Here is a 12185-nt window from a genome sequence, read left to right as displayed (position 1 = left end):
CCATGATTCCTAGTAGCCATCTAGTTTTTATGGTATGTACATCTCACATGAGACATAAAATACACAGACGATACAGGTATTCAATGGGAAGACACAGCTTCATTCTTCTTATCTTCTCTCATTTGAGTCTAAAGAAAATTTCAAGTGTAGTTCTGTGCATACCAAAAGAGATTGGAAAATTCTGATAAATGTCCTGTTAGTTTTCTTCTCAAACCTCTTTGTATGAAGCTAAGTTTTCTTTTTTTTCTTTTTTCTTTTAGTAGTTCTGGAGTTATCATCAGAGGTCTAATTTAACTCTGGTGACGTTTTTATATTAATACGAAGCTGTGGTAGCCAGCTTCTAGGATGGACCCTATGATCCTTGCCTCCTGCTGTCCTAGTCCCCTCCTACCCTGGGCCAACCTATGTGATCAATAGAATACTGTGAACATGGTGGTACGTGGCTTCCATGGCTAGACCATAAAATATATTGCTGCTCTGCTTTGCTCTCTTGGATCACTGGCTCTGAGGGAAGCCAGCCGCCATGCTGTGAGGACACTCGAGCAGCCCTGTGTAGAGGCCCATGTGCAGAGGTGCTGAGGCTGTTCCACCTTGCAGCCGAGTGAGGGAGCCACCATGGAAGCACACCCTGTAGCTCCGGTCGAGGCCCAGCCTAAGAGGGACCTTAAGCCACAAATGCCTCACAAGCCACTCTTGAAATCCTGAGCCACAGAAATCATGAGAGATAATAAACGACTGTTGCTGTTTTAAGCCATTACAGATGAGGTGACTCGTTAGCACCGGGAATGAAAAAATGTTGCCTGCCAACAAAGGATGCCGCAGCTGTCAAGCCACTACGGCAGCCCCTACAGTGAGCCCTGAGAGGATTCAGGATGGAGACAGACGTGCTGCCCACCAGCAAGCCCTCAGCCACTAGCTCCCCCTAGTGGCGCACCCCGAGGGGACTCAGGGTGGGAAAGCACAGGATACTGGTCCTAGATAGCTGAGGTGCATATCTAAGGAATGATTTCAGTGAACACAGACTCCTGCATCTTCCCATATAGAGAAAAGTGTTCAGTGCTTTAACTTGAGATGTCTGGTTTTCTTTAATTAACAGTAATCTTTTGATGTTCCAACTGACTGGTCTTTGTTGCAAAAACTCCTATCTATCCTGGCTCCTCCCTCACCTCTTCGGACCAGACCCTCAGAGCTATCCGAGAAGCTGCCTCCCAGGCTTGAAGTCCTGAGAAAGACTGCCAAATAAAACATAATTCTCAACTTTGAGCTTGTGCTTTTTTTTTTTTCTTCAGTCGACAGCAGCAACACATAAGTAATACAGAGACTTTTGTTTTTTCATTTCATTTCATTTCGTTTCCTTTCATTTTAATGTATTGCCCCGCCAGGCGGCATGCAGTCTTAGTTCCCCAACCAGGGATCTAACCCATGCCCCACGTGTTGGGAAAACAGAGTCTTAACCACTGGACCACCAGGGAAGTCCCCAAGGTTTTATTTTAAAAACTCAGTTATATGGTGGCAAAACGAAACTAATCATGCATGATATCCATTTCTGTGGTTTATAATTGCTGTACTTCTTGCACTTTTATTCTTCGGTTGTCTCAGTGCCTGGATACATTTCTGGATATTGAAAACTAAGTACAATTACAAAAATATGTTTCAGTGCAAGATCTGAATCTGGAAATTATAAACATCTGTAGTCTTAGTAGATGACTGGTTTATTAGGAAAGGATGTAACTCAGGAACAGCCAGAGCGTAAGAGGTGGAGGGGCAGAGAGCTGGTGGTGGGAAGGTGCGGGTGGGACTTGTGGGTTCCTGTGGACTTACTGCTGAGTGAGGTAGGAAGCCACTAAGGCTGCAGGGCAGAAAAGAGATGCTGTAAATTTAAAAACTGAAAATTAAGTGTCAGTGAGGATGTGGGGACTCAGAGAGACCCCTGTGCACAGCTGCGGGTGTGTAACCAAGTTCATTCAGTCTGGAGGCGACTGCCTCAGAACACTGAGGAGTTAAGTGTGCAGGTGCCCCATCACATATCAAGTTCATTTTGTACAGCGGCACAGAGAAATATCTATGAGAAGGTACATCCTGGTAGCAAAGTGAATTAGAGTTTTCCAGAGAAGCAGAACCAGTAAGACGTATATGTGTGTTTACTGTAAGGAACTGGCTCATGTGATTATGGAGGCTGACAAGTCTCAAGGTCTGCACTGAGCAAGCTGGTGACCCAGGAGAGCTGATGAGGAAGGTGTAGCCTAAGACCCGGGAGACAAGATAGTGGAGCAGAAGAGCAGGAGGCCACCCCACGACAACATCAAAGTCACAACCAGGGGCTTCCCTGGTGGCGCAGTGGTTGAGAGTCCGCCTGCCGATGCAGGGGACACGGGTTCGTGCCCTGGTCCGGGAAGAACCCACATGCCACGGAGCGGCTGGGCCCGTGAGCCTATGGCTGCTGAGCCTGCGCGTCCGGAGCCTGTGCTCCACAATGGGAGAGGCCACAACAGTGAGAGGCCCACGTACTGCAAAAAAAAAAAAAAAATCACAACTGCTGAACAACCACGGACCAAAAAATCACTGGAACCTACCAGAAAAGATATCCTATATCCAAAGACAAAGAAGAAGCCACAGTGAAACGGTAGGAGGGGCACAGTCATGATAAAATCAAATCCCATACCCGCCAGGTGGGTGACCCACAGACTGGAAAATGATTATACTGCAGAGGTTTTCCCACAGCAGTGAAAGTCCTTATCCTCATCTCAGCTTTCCCAGCCTGGGGTCTGGCCTCGGGAGGAGGAGCCCCCAGAGCATGTGGCTTTGAAGGCCAGCCGGGCTTGACTGCAGGAATTCCGCAGGACTGGGGGAAACAGAGACTCCACTCTTGGAGGGTGCACACAAGGTCTCGTGTGCACCAGGACCCAGGGGAAAAAGCAGTGGCCTCATAAGAGCCTGGGCCAGACCTACCTGCTGGTATTAAGGGTCTCCTGTGGAGGCAGAGGGTGGCTGTGGCTCAGCATGGGGACAAAAGCCTAAGACCCAGGAGAGCCGCTGTCGGATGTTGCAGGTGAGGGCAGGAGAAGACCGACGTCCCAGCTCAAGCACTCAGGGGGAAGTTCCCCCTCATTCAGCTGTTTTGTTCTATTCAGGTCTTCAACTGACTGGATGATGCTCACCCACACTAGGGAGGGCAATCTCCTTTACTCAGTTTACCAATTCGAATGTTAATCTCATCCAAAACACCCCACAGACAAACCCAGAATTATGTTTGACTAAACGTCTGGGCACCTTCTGGCCCAGACGGGTTGACACATAAAATTAACCCTCTGGGCTTCCCTGGTGGCACAATGGTTAAGAATCCACCTGCCAATGCAGGGGACACAGGTTCGAGCCCTGGTCTGGGAAGATCCCACATGCCGCGGAGCAACTAAGCCCGTGTGCCACAACTACTGAGCCTGCACTCTAGAGCCAGTGAGCCACAACTACTGAGCCCATGTGCCACAACTACTGAAGCCCGCGTGCCTAGAGCCCGTGCTCTGCAACAAGAGAAGCCACCGCAATGAGAAGCCCAACACAGCAACCAAGAGTAGCCCCCGCTCGCCACAACTAGAGAAAGCCCACGCGCAGCAACAAAGACCCAACGTAGCCAAAAATAAATAAATATACATATATATATATATTTTTTTTTAAATAAATTAACCCTCACACAAAGTACTGGCAGTAACCTTGGTGCCCAACCCAAGGGGATTTATAATTAAAGTGTAGTAGACGAAAGTTTAAAGTGTAGTGCTCACCAGTTAAAATAAAACTGTTTCATATTGCAACATGGATAAAACAGGAAATTATGAGTTAACAAGGTAAAAGCAAAACAAAAATACAGCTGTCCCTTTGTACTTGCAGGAGATTGGTTTCAGGACCCTCAGCAGATACTAGAATCCAAGGATGCTCAAATCCCTTATACAAAATGGCGTAGTATTTGCATATAAGCTACCCACATCCTCCCGTATACTTTAAATCATCTTTAGATTACTTATAATACTTAATACAATGTAAATACTGTGTAAATAGTCATAAGTACAATGTAAATGCTAGTTGCTGCCACACAGCAAATTCAAGTTTTGATTTTTGGAACTTTTTGGAATTTTCTTTTTTTGGGGAATAATTTTGGTCCATGGTTATTTGAATCCACAGATGCAGAACCTGAGGCTATAGAGGTCTGACTGTAATCCTATTTTTATTTGCAACCCTAGAATGAGACCTAAAACATCTGCTCCCCTAAACCATGAACTCATTATGATATTCAACCAAAAGAGGAAGTTCCTCCCCAAGAAGAATGCATTTGTCACCACTGGAGGTAACTTATTTACTCTGGAAAATGATCATTGAAGGGAAATAACTGAATAATTATCTTGCCTTCACTTTAGGAACTATATTTCAGGGTGACCAAATAGGCCTGAACGATGAGAAAGGGCTCTGTTTTCCAGAAGGATACTGTAACCGAAAGTGGGGTCCAGGTGCTCGCTGCTCAAAAGCCAATAAAGAGGCAAAGTTGGTGGAAAGGAAAGTTTGCTTTATTTTGGATGTCAGCAACAGGGGTGGGGCGGACTCCTGTCCAAAGGCCGACTCCCCCTACAAATGACAATCAGGGGGCAAGAGCTTTCATAGACGGAGGGAGAGGGCTACGTGCAGAAACAGCACAGTCAGCTCTGGCGGTCATCTTGAAATTGGTAATTGGTGGTCTGACCAGCATCATCCTGATTGTTTTAAGTACAGTTAATCTTCTGTTCCAGGGTCGGTTTGTTCTCATTTCCTTGAGGCCAGTTCTTGGAATTGTGGCAGCTTACGTCGTGGCTACAGTCTGGTCATCACGTAGTTAACTTCTCCCACCTGGTATGGCTCAGAATATCATCTATAGCCCTTGAGAAGGAACTAATGGCCCTTGAGAAGGAACTAATGGTCCTTGACTATGCTTAATGACTAAATTATTATTATTTAGTCTTGTTGGACTGTTTTCCTTGGTTTCTGCATTTTCTCACTTCTCTGATCAAACTTATTCTTTGGCTAAAGTTTTTTCACAGACAAAAGGCAGGCTGAGGACACGGGGAGGGGCAAGGACCATAGGGTCCTGTTCTGTTTCAATACCAGCTAATTAATGTGGAAAAATCATAGTATAAAATCACCATTTTGCAAACTCTGATAAAATAATTGATTCAGGCCACATTAATCAATAGATGAGAAAACCTTTGGGTGAAAGACTGATGGGGGATAGAGTGTCAAGTGTCATGCCAGAGGACACTTGCTGGTTGAAAGAGGGAAACACAATTCGTCCAGGAGGGATCAGGCTCTCATCACCAGAACTCACCAAATCTTAGCATCATTAGTAATGGGGCAACTGGATATTTTGAGCATCCTGATGTGTTGAAATACAAAGCACAAGACACTACATTGAAGTATTCTTACTTAAATATTTAATATTTTTGTTAATATTTTGTTTAATATTTTTGTTAAGTCTGAGCAGGAGTTTAGGTCTAAATTCCAGGTGACAGGAAGTAAAGGAGACAGTTTAAATGACCCCATGAGGGAGCAACCAACCAAATCTAAAACGTGGGACATTTTGCAGGAAAACTGATTTGGCTTTCTCAATAAGACACCGGCATTTAACGCAGAAAAAGCAGGGAATTGTCCTACATTAACTCAAACAAACCAACTGTAATAAAGTGGTTTTTTAAGGACAACTGGGAAAATTCGAATATGTGCTGTGCGCAAAATGGTATTAGGGAGTTAATTTTCTGATGTGTGACAAAGGAATTATGGCTGTGAAAGGCGCTGTCCTCTTTTTTTTTTTTTTTTTTTGCGGTACGCAGGCCTCTCACTGTTGTGGCCTCTCCCGTTGCAGAGCACAGGCTCCGGACGCACAGGCTCAGCGGCCATGGCTCACGGGCCCAGCCGCTCTGCGGCATGTGGGATCTTCCCAGACCAGGGCACGAACCCGTGTCCCCTGCATCAGCAGGCGGACTCTCAGCCACTGCGCCACCAGGGAAGCCCTAGTCCTCTTTATTTAGGGTTGAGATGCTATGATGTTTGTAATTGACTTTAAAATGCTTCAGGAAATTATATAGAACAAAACAGGAAGCAAAAAGGGGGCAAAATGATCATTGTTGAATCCAAGGGATGGGTTCATTAAGTCATTCTCCGTAGTTCTCTGAATATTTGAAAAACTTCATATACAAAAGTTAAAAGGGGTCTGTGGGGCTCCTGGGAAGAAGAAATTCAGAGGTTTTAGGAATCATTTAACATTTGAAAACTCACATCCAAACAGAAATTGATGGGTGTAATTGTTACTGATATACTTCTCTTTGCATTAAGCCTGTTTCAGGAAGACTGTTCACTCAGTCCAGGAAGACAACATAACTAACAGCTGTTTGAGAGAAATTCAGGGTCATGAAAGCAAACTGGCCAGGCCCTTGGTGCTCAAGAGTGAGTGGATCAGACCAGGGACCAGAAGCCTTGGGTTCTAACCCTGGGGCTGCCAAGTGTTATTTCCTCTCACGTGAGCCTGAGTGTTCTTGCTCCAAAACGGGAGCATCTATTCAACTCCACGAACACTTCTTAACCATGTGCAGTGTTCCAGCACTGGGTTAGGTGCTGCTGGAATGAAGAATGATCCTATGGCACCTCTCATTCAGTAGGAAAGACAGACAGGAAAGGCAGTAGGAAAGACAGACAGGGAAGGTCAAGCCAGGGAGTTCCCTGGTGGTCTAGTGGTTAGGATTTGGCGCTTTCACTGCTGTGGCCCGGGTTCAGTCCCTGGTCGGGGAATTGAGATCCCGCAAGCCACAAGGCCAAAATTAAAAAAAATAAAAGGCCAAGCCAGCTAGGCGCTGATCAGGACTATGAAAGTGGACAATCAATGCACAGCAAAGATTACTCAGAATTCAAGCAGATACTACCGGTGTTTTGTTATAGCAGCCCAAACAGACTAAGACAGGTGCATAAAATAAAATACATAGGATTACAAAGGAAACATTGTTGAAACTCTACTAACAAAATATACTTCAAATTTGTGATATGTAATATATTTGCTCTTTTCTTAATGCGTTAAATAACAAGCTCTGGTGATGAATCTAATTAACTGCTCTGATTTCAAGGGAGTGATGAGTATAAATAATGTTCTGCATCAGATGCAATGTGATATGAAATGTCTGGAGTTTCCATGGGTTACAAAGCCATTGGTACTGCTTTGGTTTGTTGTCTCATTCATAATTGAAGAGGATGCTCAATTTCAGTCGGAGGTTGGTGAAAATAATGACCTAATTGACCTAATTTATCTCCCAGCTAAGTTTAAGACCCCCTGAATTCTATCCAAGGACACCTTGAGGACACCAGTTAAGAATTGAGGGACTTCCCTGGCAATCCCGTGTTTAAGACTCCTCTCTTACAGTGCTTGCATTGCAGGGGGTGTGGGTTCCATCCCTGGTTGGGGAACTAAGATCCCACATGCCCCGTAGCCAAAAACGAAAACAAAAAAACCCTCATGAGTGTGAAGCTATCATACTTACCCTGAAAATAGGTATAGCACGAATGGCTGTATCTTTAGGATCTTGCTGAGTTCAGGGGAGATTCATTTTCTTTTCTATTCTTTTTTTTTTTTTTTTTTTGTGGTATGCGGGCCTCTCACTGTTGTGGACTCTCCCGTTGAGAGCACAGGCTCTGGACGTGCAGGCTCAGCGGCCATGGCTCACGGGCCCAGCCGCTCCACGGCATGTGGGATCTTCCCGGACCGGGGCACGAACTCGTGTCCCCTGCATCGGCAGGCAGACTCTCAACCACTGTGCCACCAGGAAAGCCCGAGATTCATTTTCTTTGAAAGGCCCAAGTTTACTAACTGATTCTTTTGGGTGAGTCAGTTTGGGAGAAGGAGATTCACCTAGGCTCCCAGTATCTGCCTACAGCTGAGTTATTAATTGTACAGAGGGAAAAATACCTTTATAGCGGGGAAGTATCCCAGACATCATAATGTAAATGACCACCGCAAGTGTCCAACATTTCAAAATATTAGTAATAGGACACAATGAGATCAAGTCACTCCAGATGCAAAATGTGTAACCAGAATAATCTCAAGTAAATAATCAGATAAACCCAAATCGAGGCACCCTGTACACAGTTATGTACCTCTTCTCTTCAAAAATGTCCATGTCATGACAAAGAAAGGCTGAGGAACTGTTCCAGATTATAGGAGATTAAAGAAGTTGACAATGAAATGTCTTGCTTAACCCGTGACTGGAGCCCAGCTTGAAAACAAAGGTTTATAAAGGATATTATTGGGACAACTGGTAAAATCCAAACATGGAAAATGTATTACACAATAATATTGTATTAATATTAATTTCTTGAATTTGACGATTTTCCTGAGATTATGTAAGAGAATGTCTTTGTTCTTAGGAGATATACCCTGTATTATTTAGAGGCGAAGGGGACATATTAGACTTAATGGTTCAGCAAAAGTCTCTTTATATATTAGATAGATAAATAGGTACAAATATCAGGTGCATATATACATATATATCTATACACAAATATATACATATATTTCTGTATAGATGTATATATATAAACATATACATATATGGAGGGAGAAAGAGAGAGAGGGTTCATGAGCAAATGAGACAAAAATCTAACAACTGGTGAATCTGGATGAAAGGTATAAAGAAGTTCACTGTGCTATTATTGCAACTTTTTTGTGGGTTTGACTTTTTTCCAAAATACAAAGTTAAAAGCAATTAAAAAGCCCACCATCGAGTCAGCTGTTACAAACGCTTCAGCTACTTTAAAAAAATTTATTTATTTTATTTATTATTTATTTTTGGCTGCTTTGGGTCTTCGTTGCTGCGCGTGGGCTTTCTCTAGTTGGGGCGAGCAGGTGCTACTCTTCACTGCGGTGTGCACGCTTCTCATTGCGGTGTCTTCTCTTGTTGCAGAGCACGGGCTCTAGGCACACGGGCTTCAGTAGTTGTGGCACACAGGCTCAGTAGTTGTGGTTCGCGGGCTCTAGGCATGCAGGCTCAGTAGTTGTGGCGCACAGGCTTAGCTGCTCCGCGGCGTGTGGGATCTTCCCGGACCAGGATTTGAACCTGTGTCCCCTGCATTGGCAGGTGGATTCTTAACCACTGCGTCACCAGGGAAGCCCCTCAGCTACTTTTATCTCTGATCAACATCAGAGTCTCTGCTAATTAGCTAATGCATGGTAGAAATTAGTTTTCATCGTGTAGTCATGGCGCTCAGATGTGGGGATTAGCTGGGCTTCCTGTGCAGGCCCCCCAGGTTTGAGCAGGGGATAAGAATCCAGCCAGTCCTGTGGCCTGAACTTCTCTGAATGGCACCCGGGGTTTAGGATTCTGAACCACCCCCATGTGCAGGTGCTCACTGGAGGTGTCTGTTCCTGAGTCCCGAGACCTGACACCAGAACTGTAATCACTGCATCTGCCCTGAGTGAACCTTTCAGAGAGAGAGGGTTTGGAGGCTGAGGCCCTACAGCCCGGACTACATGGACTTCCAGAAGAGGCGTCTAAGGGTTGCTGGGTCAGCCTGCTCACGAGTGCATGTGGCAGAGTTCAGTCTGAGATGTGGTTTTTTCAAGACCTTCTCTTCCTCGTCATTATTATTATTTTATAGCTTTACTGATATACATATACCTCCCATTTTCAGTCGAGAGGTCCATGAATTTTGTAAATACACAGTCCTGCGACTGCTATACTCGTTTCAGAACTCTTTCATCACCCCTAGAAGTTCCCTCCTGCCGCGTTGCTCTCATCACCGCCCCCATCTGGACCACCAGGTACTTCTGATCTGCTTTCTGTCCCTATGGCTTTGCCTTTTCTAGAATTTCCTCTGAATGGAGTCATCTCAGGATGTAAACTTCTGTGTCTGACTTCTTTCACTCAGCATAATGGTTTTGAGCTTCACCTCCTGTGCTGTGTGCTGTGGTTTTGATTCAGATTTCCCTAGTGATTAGTGATGTCGGGCACCTTTTCATGTGCTCATTGGCCATTTTATAACTTCTTTGGAGAAACGTCTCTTCAAGTCCTTTGCTCATTTTTTAAGTGCATTGTTTTGTTTTTGTTTTTTTTTTTGCGGTACACGGGCCTCTCACTGTTGTGGCCTCTCCCATTGTGGAGCACAGGCTCCGGACATGCAGGCTCAGCGGCCATGGCTCATGGACCCAGCCGCTCCGCGGCATGTGGGATCTTCCTGGACCGGGGCACGAACCCGTGTCCCCTGCATCGGCAGGTGGACTCTCAACCACTGCGCCACCAGGGAAGCCCTAGTGCATTGTTTTTTGATGCTGTTTTTGAGTTGCAGGAGTTCTTCATATATTCTGTATATTAATCTCATATAAGATACATAAATTGCAAATATTTTCTCCCATTCCATAGGTTGCCTTTTCACTCAGTTGATAGTATCCTTTGGTACACAAAAGTTTTAAATTTGGATGTAGTCTTTAGTATTTTAAAATCTGAAACATTTCCCAGGCCTTTCTTTACCTTTCATGACATTGACATTTTTGGAGAGTACAGGCCCTTATTTTGTAGAATGTCCTCAGCCTGGGTCTACATAATTGTCTCCTCGTGATTTTGTTCAGCTTGTGCATTTTTGGCAGGAAAACAATATCTGTGATGTTGTGGTCTTTTCAGTGCATCCATCAGGAGGCATGTCACCAGTTTGTCCTATTATTGGAGATGTTGATTTAAATCTCTTAACTAAGGTGGTGTCCTCTGGTAAGTATGTAACTGATAAGCAACATGGGGGGGCAGCTTTAAGATTGTGTGCATGTTATAAGTATCCTTTCCCCAACAAAATGTAACCCAGTAGTTTTAGCATCCATTATGATTCGAGCCTGAATCAATGATTATAGTGATGATTTGCTATGATGGGTGAAAAATGGTGACTTGATTTTCTACTTGTATTAGTCCCTCTACATTTATTATGGCATTTTAGTTGGCATTTTACTTTCCCTTGTAATGAAAGAAGAGCTTTCTTCACTCTTCCTGTTTATTTGTTCTTCGATATCATTCCGATTCACAGATTCTTTTTTACTCAAGGTGTTATTACATTTATAATCATCTTGGTGAACTTTGATTTTTGTTTGATTGTTTGTTTTTTGCATGTAACTATATATCTGGATATCACTCTGTATCAGTTCATAGAGTTCTTCCTTGTTGGTTTTTATAGCCATGTGCTACTTCATTGTGTGGACATGCTATAATTTATTCAAACAATTTCTTACATATGGACATTTAGGTTGTTTAAAATATTTTGAATTACAAATTATGCTGTAATAAATAACCATCACAACTTTTTTTGTATTGCTAGAGGTAACTGAGGATAGTACCCAGAAGTGCTATTTCTAGGTCAAAGGGTAAATGCTCTGTAATTTTCTTAGCTATTGCTCAATTCCCATCAGCAGAGGTTGGACCATTTTGTAGTGCCCACTTCCAGCCTCGCCACAGAGTGGTTTGTCAAGATATTGAGTTTCTGCTCTTCTGATGAATGACAGGTGCACTGTCACTTAGGTGTGTCTCATCGTGTGCAGAGAGGTTGCACCCCTCCACCACTTCCAATAAGTGGCTCCTAAGACCTTATTTTACAGAAATGGCTTCCATTCGGGCTCCAGGTGCTTATTCTTTGGCCCCAGCCCCTCTCTCTTCCCTGTCTAGACAGATGAGGCCAGTCAGACTGTAGGAATGGGGTCCTCACTACAATCATCATCATCGTCAAACGTGCCCAAACGTGAGAGGGCACTCAGTCCACCGGCACCAAGTGGGCGCATTTCCGTGAAGCCGGACAACTTGCACAGCCCGCCTTCTCACTCCCATCTCGGCCTCCACAGCAACCTCCCCCAGAGGGTACAGATAATCCTCCCTGCTGAGTGCTGAGGCAAAGGGGCTTGGAGAGACGAAGCAGCTCACCCAGCCAGTGAGAGGAGAGTCCAGTCCAGAGACCATGAGCATAGAGTCCTAGTCCGTGCCTGCAAAGTTAGGGAACTGTCCCCAAGACTACTCTCACTTCTGACACCAGAGGCCAGCTCAGGGTCCCCACAACCGCTGCCAAGTTCAGTGACTCACTAGAAGGACCCTCAGAACTTGCTGAAAGCTATGATACTCACCGTTACCCTTTATTACAGCAAAAAGATACAGGTGAAAACC

The 12185-nt window shown here is 44.5% G+C and overlaps 1 protein-coding gene across 1 annotated transcript in view; it reads right to left on the bottom strand.

Moving 5' to 3' along the window:
• The window catches only part of TIAM1 (TIAM Rac1 associated GEF 1), a gene marked incomplete at its 5' end in the record, with an annotated part of 524442 nt that overhangs the window by 490216 nt on the left and 22041 nt on the right, over positions 1-12185 (bottom strand). The window lies entirely within an intron of this gene.

The sequence above is a fragment of the Mesoplodon bidens genome, assembly GCF_964165515.1.
Source record: "Mesoplodon bidens genome assembly, chromosome: 5".
NCBI lineage: Eukaryota > Metazoa > Chordata > Mammalia > Artiodactyla > Ziphiidae > Mesoplodon > Mesoplodon bidens.
This window is presented reverse-complemented; position numbering and strand designations above follow the sequence as displayed.